Here is an 11,166-nt window from a genome sequence, read left to right on the forward strand (position 1 = left end):
TCTACTTCATACACTGTTATGCCATTTGATATTCTTCATGTTGATATTTGGACATCGCCTGTTGTTAGTTCCATGGGTCATCGATATCATCTTGTGATGGTAGATGATTTTACCAATTTTACGTGGTCGTTTTATCTAGCCAAAAAATCTCAAGTCTTATCTATTTTTAAAACATTTCATGCTTTTGTTCAAACACAATTTACTTGCAAAATAAAATCCTTACAATGTGACAACGGGGGTGAGTTCAATAGCACCTTGTTTATGGATTTTTACAACACCAATGGGATTGTGTTTCAGTTCTCATGTCCTCATACATCCTCACAAAATGGAAAAGCAGAACGTAAACTAAGAACTCTTAATAATGTGGTGCGAACTCTATTAGCTCATGCTTCTATTACACCCTCGTTTTGGCCTCATGCCTTGCAACATGCCACATATTTACATAATATTTTACCTACCAAAGTTCTGAATAATAAATCTCCCTTAAAATGTTTGTATCAAAAAGTCCCATCATATTTGGAACTTAAGGTATTTGGTTGCTTGTGTTCTCCCCTGTTTCCTTCTACCACTATTCACAAACTTCAACCAAGATCTACACCGTGTGTGTTCCTAGGACATCCGGTGTCACAACGTGGCTATAAGTGTTTTGATATGTCAACAAATAAGATAATTATGAGTCGACATGTCATGTTTGATGAGACCAAATTTCCCTTTTCTTCACTTCATAGAACGTCATCTATTTCTTATTCTTTTTTAGATGATGCCATTTCTCCATATGTGTATAGCGATGAACACATGGTTCCGTCTTCTCATCCTCCTGCTGTTTTCATACCTACAAACTCCCCACCAGTGTTTACCCCACTTGTTTCACCATCCCCTACTCCTCCTATCTCACCTCAATCTCACCTTAGTCTGGCCCTCTCACACCTCCTGTTCAAATTCCAACACCTCCAATTCCACAGTCTACTCGACCAATTACATGAAGTTGACATGGCATTTTAAACTAAAAATTCCGTTTAATATGTCCACTTCAGTCTCTCGTTCACCCTTACCAAAAAAATATTGGTCTTTCCCTTCGCGATGTGAATTGGAAACTTGCTATGGAGGATGAGTTTAATGCTCTTATGAAAAATGAGACGTGGGAACTAGTACCACGGCCACCAAATGTTAATATTATACGGTCTATGTGGATTTTTTCTCATAAAGAGCATTATGACGGTTCATTTGAGAGGCATAAAGCCCGTCTTGTAGGTGATGGAAAAACACAACAAGTTGGCATTGACTGTAGAGAAAACATTTAGTCCAGTGGTGAAGCCAACAACTATCAGAACTGTGTTGGGTCTTGCTCTATCCAAATCTTGGTCTATTCACCAGATAGATGTAAAAAATGTTTTTTTACATGGAGATCTTAGTGAGACCATTTATATGCATCAATCATTGGGGTTTAGGGACAAGTTACATCCAAATTATGTATGTCTTTTGAAGAAGTCCCTATATGGGCTCAAACAAGCCCCACGGGCTTGACATACACGCTTTGTTGATCATGAAAAAATGGGTTTTGTACACATCGTGTCGGATCACTCCTTATTTATATATAAAAATGGAACAAACATGGCTTACATGTTGCTCTATGCAGATGATATCATACTAACAACATCATCTGATAATCCACGGGTATCTATTATCTCACAACTCGGTTCTAAATTTGCTATGGACTTGGGTCCATTAAGCTATTTCTTGGGGATTCCTGTCCACCGCCATCAACATGGTCTGTTTTTATCTCAAAAGAAATATACAACTGAAATTATTGAACGTGCCAGTTTGTCGACTTGCAAACCAGCTGCTACACCCGTTGATACCAAACTTAATCTTAGTGCCTCGTCTAGTCCTCCATATGTTGATACTTCTCATTATCGAAGCTTGGTAGGAGCTCTTCAATACTTAACTTTTACTAGACCAGATATCACGTATGCGGTCCAACAAGTATGCTTATTCATGCATGATCCCCGTAATGAACACATGAATGATTTAAAATGCATCATCATGTATGTTCAAGGGACATTGGAGTTTGGTCTACATGTTTATCCCTCCTCCTGTTCATCCCTTGTCTCATTCACATAAGCCGATTGAAGAGGATATCCAAATACACAACGGTCTACCTCTGGGTATTGTGTGTATCTTGGCAATAACCTGCTGTCTTGGTCCGTTAAACAACAACCTACTTTGTTTCGTTCCAACAAAGAGGCCAAGTATATGGGCGTATCCAATGTTGTTTCTGAATCATGTTGGCTGCGGAATTTGTTGATGGAGCTACATTGTCCAATTCAGAAGGTGACCATTGTTTATTGTGACAATGTCAGTGCAATATATTTAACTGAAAATCCAGTTCAACATCAACGAACGAAACATATTGAACTATACATACATTTTGTTAGAGAGAAGGTGGCGAAAGGGCAAGTTCGTGTGTTACACATGCCATCTAGACATCAAATTGTTGATATTTTTTTTCCAAAGGATTACCCTTGGTTCCTTTTGAAGAGCGAGTCTCAACATATGTAAGCCTCCTGTTTCGACTGCGGGGGTGTGTTAAATATGGAAGATATTTGTTTTTATTGTATATAATCTTTGTATACTTAGAGATAATTATGTATTGTTAGGTTTCCCTTGATTTGAGGAACTTCCATTATGGATGGCATCCTCGTGTTGTATATGTATCAATGATTTTTAATAAGAAAGGCAAGGAAGGTATTCCGCTATCAGTAAGGACATATCTTATTGCTTTCCTAAGCATTCTCTATATTAAGGATTGAAAAGCACAAAAATTGATGACGTAATACTCAATTTGTGATACTAAATATGAACATGTAGTTAGAAAGAAATTGAATCTGTTGTGATTAATGTCCATAAAGATTATGATGGAGATTCTATATCTGATGCACCTTATTTGGATCATATTAGTGAAGATAAACTCTTTGAAGATGAACTTATGCAACATGTTTAATTTACTAATCACTACTACATGTGGTATAAATGTATACAATATTTTACCAAATGCATTGCATAAAAAAATTGGTATTGAAAAATAAGATATAATTACAAAATCAAATCCGGCCTTAATTTGTTTTTTTCTCTAGCTCCTTGCTAGAGGTTTAGTTTTGTAATATATGATGCTCCTGTTCAAAAAAAAAAAATTATCTTGTTTTATAAAAATATATTAGCCTTAATTAATAATAGTAAGATAAAAAAAAACACAGGGGCTGATTTGAAACTTCTTTAGTATCGCCAGGGACCAGGGTAACCATTTTGCAACAAGGAAACTGAACTTCATCTTATCACACAAGAGCTCCAAATAACATAAAAAACAAAATCGCCGTTTCCGGGGATCGAACCCGGGTCACCCGCGTGACAGGCGGGAATACTTACCACTATACTACAACGACAAGTTTGATTAATTGAAAATTTTATTCTACAAATTCTTGGAATCCATATAAGTAGTTAATATATTACAATTGTCACTTGAAACCCTTGTGGTCGATTGAGTGAACCTTATTAAAGAAAAGTCTTCGGATAAAGATTCTTGGATGTTATTCATTAGTTATACCAATTTTCACAAAATGTAACATGATTGTTACAAGTACACATGAGAAAAGAAACCATAAATTTATTTGTTTCGAATGTTAATTGATATAAAATAGTATGACAATATATATCTAAGCAACCATTAACTATTTTCATCATGATATAAAATGCAGTTAGTTAATGTTAACGACGTACATGGATAAACATCTAACTATATGTTTACATTCTTTTATAATTATTTAAGCATCAAGTTGAATTATCATGAAACAAGAAGTAAGAGCAATGGCCAACGTACTAGAGATATATAAAAGAGATTGAAGACAACCATGAGAGATTTAGAAAAGATATAACAGCCTTAAATTTCATTAAACATTAACCAAATATAACTTCTTGGAACCTCAGAGAGATCAAGAGCTAATGTAAACACCCCAAAACATCATAATAATCTATTAACAACGTAACTAAATTCGGTTAATGGTGTTATCACATTATCACACCATAACCTCATACAAAGATCATTTCTAATACCAAAGGATTAATTTTCTTTTGTTTGGCAAATTTCATTATGTCTGGTTTTAGTATATAATATTATGGTATCATTTATATATATACTGTTATCAAACATATTCCATTTACAAATACCTCTTATGAGTTATTATGAAATGAAAAGATTACAATTATTGGGTTAGACCCCTAACTCGTCTTGTTCTTTGTTTATTTTATATACATTTCAAAGTTCAAACCGCATCCTAAGCCCAACACGTCGAAACATTGTTGCCACTATACGAGTGGAAATAAAGAGTCTCTTTCTCTTTTTTGAAACAATTAACTCAAACACCAATACTCTATTTCTCAATTTACGTATTTTGTCTTCAGCAAGACTATAAGTCTTGATATTTTGTTGATGAGTCTCAATCAGACAATCTTACACGACAAATTTCAAGTCTGAAATGGGCTTTTGGTGTGTTGAGATCGTTTACTTTTGGGGGATTTGAAATAGGTCCGGTTGGTAACCTATAAATAATAACTCATCAAGTTTTTAATTATATTTAAAATAATGAGAAGGAAAAAAAAAATAGAGGGGCTGAACTGAAACTTCTTTTATAGTGTAGATAAGTTCTGGATCTTGGAGATTGGCTATCCGTTATCGTTTTAGTGGAAAATTAGGACATAAAAAAAACCGCCGTTGCCGGGGATCGAACCCGGGTCACCCGCGTGACAGGCGGGAATACTTACCACTATACTACAACGACAATCGTGTTTCACTTTCCGTTATTTAATAAATTATAGTGAGCTCTGTATTATGCCGGATTGTTTTTGTCATGAGTAATGCCAATATTTATAATTATTATTCTGTTTGAAATATAAATACACATATAATGGACAAACTAAGTATCTAAAAAAATTACAATGAAGAGTTATTAAAATTGTGTGATGCAATACTTTTGTATGAAGTTTTTCTAACATTTTTTTTCTTATTTTACAGAATTAAAATTAGAATGTAATTGTAATACATTGTAATATTACTTTTAGTCACTACAACTTCTAGATTTTATTGCTATTAAGGTGTAGTTTTGTAATGAAATACTCGTTGAATTCAATATTTGGGTTTGCAAAAAAAATAATGGTGAATCGTTTAGAATTTTCATAGGCGTATGTGTGTGGGGGAATTGGAAATTTGATTTTGTAATCAATAGCGTGAGAGGACGTTCGAGTGCTATTCTTTTTGTTAAGGATCCATTGATTTTTTGAAAAAGAAAAATTGTTCAATGGTTACAAAACAGATCTTTCCAGGTCCAAACAGATCTTTCTAGCTGAATGGACCGGAAAGACTGTTTGATTTGCACAAAAGAAAGGGTCTTTCCCGGTAAGATATGTCTTTCCCAGAAAACCCTAAAATTATATCTTTTTGGCTGAATGGGCTGGAAAGACAATTATACACCAAACCCCACATATTTCTTTCTTTATTGGATTATTAATTTTTTTAAATAACTTTTTTTAAATTTATTTTTTATTGAGTTGTTACTTTTTTTCATCATTCAGCACAATCAATCAGATGTACAATCAAATAGCATGGTTTCTTTCCCAGTCAGAAAACTTTCCCAAACAGCACTTTATCAGACAACACTTTCCCAGACAGAAACTATCAAACGGGACCTTACTTTGTTATTGTTAAATGCGCCACATGAGTTACATTTAAGAATGGGTTGAATTTTAGTAAAAAAAGAGCCTCACAAAAACGCAACGGCTAGAATTAAAAAAATGATCGAGGCTTTAAGAAAATGTGTTAAAGAGTGATCGGGAATAAACATGTTGGAGCTTGTTCAAATAATAAAATTGATGAAACTGAATTTAAAATGTATAAGGGTGCAACAATTTATAAAAATAAAGAATCAAATGTATTGAAGAGAGAGGAATAAGATGTAAAGAAATTTATTGATCTCAATAATGAATTGCATCAATGAGAAATCTATATATATACATCTGCACAATACCAACTAACTATGATTAAGTGAACTAAATGTGAGCTAACTGCTTCTAACTATAGTTGTAACTAATTATAACTATATCTTGAACATGTGTTAATATATCAACATCCCCCTTCAAGTTGGACCTTGATCAATGTCATTAAGGTTTAACTTGGAAATGAGATTTTGGAATTGAGGGCTGCACAATCCTTTTAGGAAGACATCTGTTAGTTGTTGCTTTGTTGGAATATACATGGTAGAGACAAATCCCAATTTGTATTGGTCTCTCAGTATGTGACAATCAATGTCAATGTGTTTTGTTTGTTCATGAAAAATAGGATTTTTAGTAATGTGTATGGCTGCATTATTGTCACACCATAGGAAAACATGAATATTTAATGTGACATGTAAATCTTTAAGAATGTAGCTTATCCATAATAACTCACATACAGAGTTGAAGCCAAACTCATGTATTCAGCTTCACATGAAGATTTGGATATAGTCTTTTGCTTCTTAGATTTCCAGGAGATCCAAAAAAATATACAATATCTAGTTAAAGATCTTATTGTGTCTGTACAATTAGCCCAATCTAAATCACTGTATGCATTAATTGTTATTGGTGAAGATGATTTCTTAAGAAGTAAACCTTTTGAATGATTTCCTTTTAAGTATTTTAACATGTGCACAACATCCTTCCAATGTAAATTTGTTGGAGCATGTAAGTATTGACTTAATTGTTGCACAACATAGGTAATATATGGCTTGGTAAAATTGAGATAAAGAACCCTTCCCACTAATCTTTTATATCTTTTAGGATCTGCAAGTATTACACCTTTATCAGGACAAAGTTGTATTTTTTTAATAGTTGGAGTACAGGCTGGTTTGAACCCATTTAGTCCAGCATCAGCAAGAATATCCAAAATGTATTTCCTTTGATTAACATATAAACCATTTTCTATTTTAAGAAATTCAACTCTCAAAAAATAACTTGCTTCATCTAAATCTTTAATGGTAGATTTGTAAGGATTAACTACTTAATGAAGAAAATCGTACTTCAGACATTTCCCCTGACATGGTGAAGGTGACCACGACGTGGCGGAGTCTGAAACCTCGATTGTTTTGGATATTCAAAACTTCAGATATACTCCTTCTCAATGACTTGATGGATAAAGTTTCCAACTTTATCCATTAGGACCTCATCCAAAGATAAAATCATGAGGCATAAGTCCAATAAGCACTTAATATGACCAAAACTCAAACATGGGATCAAGAACACTCAAGCTAAGACATTTTTCTCACTAACTCAGAAGTTCATGACCATGAGAAAACCGTATCAAGCTCTGGAGTTCCTCAAACTCCAAGAGCATCCAAGAATGAGACCAAAACATCCAAAAATAGGCTCAAACATGAAAAAAGAAACACAAAGGTCAAGATATGAACTTTATACCTCCAATAACTCAGAAATGTGGAGAAGATATTGGATCCAAGCTTGTTCCTTGCTTCCTTGCACCAAGATGGACTTCTTCCTTCTTTAAGTTTCACCAAAAGAGGACAATAACCTCAAGATCAATCCACCAAGCTCATTTCCATGGAAGAGGGGCTAGGGTTTCGAAATGAAGGGATGGAGGCTGAAGAAGATAACCTAGAATGGGGGGTTATTGGGTTAAGATGCTTAAATATGGGAAAAAACCCTTAAAGTACGTGGGTTTGGGCCTGAACAGTTGCCACACCGTGGTGGCTCCATAAAACGTGTGTTCCTTTCCAACATAGCCATGTCGTGGGCATCATTGCACCATGTCGTGGCACAAAGTTTTCTTCAAAACTCCATCTTTAGTCCTTGGTGACAAAAAGGCTTAACCAATCTGGAACACGGGTGTTAAAACTCTCTCCCACTTAAATTAGATTTTTGTTGGGTTTTGAGCATTCTAACACTCCTAAGTGTACATGCAACCCTAAATACCTTGGATCTATGTTTTCTCTATTATACATGCAAATATGAACTTCCAAGGTATTATCCTAATCTAGCATACAAAATAATGAATATAACAAGATAGAATACATACCTCTTTGATGTAGAATGTCTTCATGAAGCTTGAGTGCTTAGTGCCTCAAGTGTGACACCTCAAATGGTTCACACAACACCAAATACACTTGGAATAACTTGAGAGAAATCCACAACTCATGAAATTGGCTAGCCCTTCTTTTACACTCACTAGTGGCGGATTTTGGTCAAGAATAAGATGCATATATAGTTAGGGTTACACCATGTAAATCCTAATTGACATGGCCTTTCATTTCCATGATCCATGGGTACAAAAACACCATGGAGCATCCATGAAGTATCATATGGGTTTTAGCCCAACTAGATAATCCATGGGGCAATAGCCCACTATATAAGTATGGATGATTTACACAATCAACCCATATATTTAATTAGTCTTCTTTTGATCTCTTAATTAATCCTAGATTAATTCTTGATCAATACTAATGAAATAATCTTATTATTATTATTATTAATATACTAGAACTTATAATATATTAATAACCATAAGTGTCTTATTTCTCTCATTTAGTCTATCCAAGTGCATGATGCCATGCAACCCAAATGGACCATGCCGGGTCGGGTCAAGTCTTACCAATTATAGTTATAGACTTAGACATTAATCCAACAGTCTCCCACTTGGATAAGTCTAAAACTATTATTGCGTATGACTTCAAGAACCGACTGGCAATCGTAGCTCTCAAAAGCTTCTGTCGAACTCTGACCGTGTAAATGAACTCTGACCTTTGTCAATGACTTGTCCATTAGATAAGGGATCATATATTCCTCCATTCTAGATATCATATGGACTGAGACATGGATTATAATCATTCGCTCTGTCCATTTGTTGTTTCCTGATTTCCAATTTATGACGACTAACTAATTGAACAAATCAAATCAGTCCTGGCTCGGCCGAGCACTTCCATTTGTCATCATCAAATCATCGAGGGGCCCACAGATATTGCTTTTATCCCGAAGGTAAAAGGAATGGATAAACTTTGACTCATATGGCTTGTTCTACTACTTGTTGAATCATACACAAAGGCACGTTTTATAACACCGAGTTACCGTATGCGTTTTCGTGCAATCAATGTACAACCAACTCATAGTAACAACTCATATCTCTAGGTTTGAAGAATATAAGATATTATCGTCTCATGATCACTCGTGATAAAATCCATGAAGTGATTCCAATAAGCGCGTGTTGAATCCAATACTCAGAACTTATGAGCACTCATGAGTGTTGTAGCCCTTTGTCCAACATCTTAGACCTCTACAAGCCAACCCATGACAGTCTTGATTCATATCTACTTCCAACATATGACCGACTGTGGATGGTTTGAATAACTTAGTCAATCAGAACAATGACCTAGTTATTCTGGAAGTCAAAATATGCAAATTGAAAAACAATAATAATCGAATCCAATATGCTATCAAAACCTATGAACATAAATAAAACACCTTTTATTTATCACCATATGATTACACATTATTCATTGTATACTGTTTCAGCTATAAACTTTATTCTTGAATTTAAAACAATAGTTGTCCCATGCTCCAAGCATGTACACTATGTTTTCTAAACACTAGCCATGCTATACACCAAGTATGCATACTATGTTTGTCTATGATCTTCACTTTGTGAATCAGATCAATTGAACATAACTCCAATGATCCTCTTTCACAGTCCCAAATCCTTACTACAAATGCAAGAATTCCAAATTCATGCCATTTACTGAAATCTGTTAGATTCTAAACTTATATGCATTGATCTTCTTGTAATGATTATGCACAAAGTCAGAAAGACTTGACAACAACCATTACATAGCATTCCGAAGGAGATTAGTTCCTTGGAAACATCCTTCTTGCATTAAGTTTCCTAATCTTACACAGATTGAATAATTTCTAACTTTGAAACATATCCATATTCCATTTTGACTATTACTTCTGAACAATAGTTGCCTCCTTATAGATTATGTCAATATGGTACTTCCAGAATTATCACTATACTTCCAACTGTCCTTGGGCAACCAATCTTTGGTAAACCTTATATTGTCCCCGAAAATTGTTTAATCCTTTTAGTCATATCCAATTCTAGACCTTTTCCCTTCTTAATGCCCCAGGCATTTGGAAAATTTTAGAAAAGATGAATATAGCACATGTAATCGATCCTATATCTGAAGCATATGGGACACGATTCAAGATGTCTCACATAAAGACTAAACCAGTCTTTTGCTATAATATTTCCATTTCTATTTGCCAAGTTCTCATAATTCAGATTATGAAAAGGGATGCCGTAATCATAATCGAATTTTAGAACGCAAATAATGGACCCATATATAGAATTTCCTTATATTGAGCCATTCCAACATGAAATTCATATATATATCCTTGACTAAATGATTAAAACCTCACTCTAAGCTTTTAGATTTGAGATGAAGTATAATTTCCTCTCCCTTAATTATAGCAAACCAAATTTTTCCCAATTGAAACCTTTTGTTTTCTATAATTAACATTGCTAACTTGCAATACTTATCATAATTATCATGCTCCCACTAACATGATGATTATTAGCATAACACTTATGCTCCCACTAGCTTTGACATGTACTCATAAATCAGCTGACTTTCTTAGCAAAGTTCAGATTTCTGATACTAGATTGTTTTTGATAAAACTTTATCAAAATCATACACCTTCCCTTAGATAGCACACTTGTGTGTCTAAACAATTATGAAGAGGGATGCCGTAATCATAATGGTTAGACCTTTTTTCCACTTCTCACAAGTCCAGTTTAGTGTGTCGGTAAACCACACACGCTCCACTAACGACTTTGAGAATGCAAATATTACAATTGCTATCTAGCTAAAATCTACTTAGTAAAAGTGTTTCCTCACCATCATTTTCATGAATCGGAGAGAAACCTTATGACAGTTAGATTTACTGGTGTATGTATTCTTATCCATGTGAATTGTCAAAACCATAGTCACAAGACAAGGATAATGACAAATCCAAACTCATATGGACTGAACTCAATCTTAATTTCTTGCCACCTGGCAGCTCAAGGGCCTGCCATTGCTT

The 11,166-nt window shown here is 34.4% G+C and overlaps 2 non-coding genes across 2 annotated transcripts; both read right to left on the minus strand.

The window, feature by feature from the left end:
- Nucleotides 1-3,368: 3,368 nt before the first annotated feature.
- TRNAD-GUC (transfer RNA aspartic acid (anticodon GUC)) lies at nt 3,369-3,440 on the minus strand. The gene has a single exon. It is a non-coding gene; the product is annotated as a tRNA-Asp (tRNA).
- A 1,320-nt stretch (nt 3,441-4,760) lies between these two features.
- TRNAD-GUC (transfer RNA aspartic acid (anticodon GUC)) lies at nt 4,761-4,832 on the minus strand. Its single transcript has one exon. It is a non-coding gene; the product is annotated as a tRNA-Asp (tRNA).
- Between the last annotated feature and the right edge of the window lie 6,334 nt (nt 4,833-11,166).

This window comes from Lactuca serriola, chromosome 3 (genome assembly GCF_051521515.1).
Source record: "Lactuca serriola cultivar US96UC23 chromosome 3, Lser_US96UC23_V15, whole genome shotgun sequence".
NCBI lineage: Eukaryota > Viridiplantae > Streptophyta > Magnoliopsida > Asterales > Asteraceae > Lactuca > Lactuca serriola.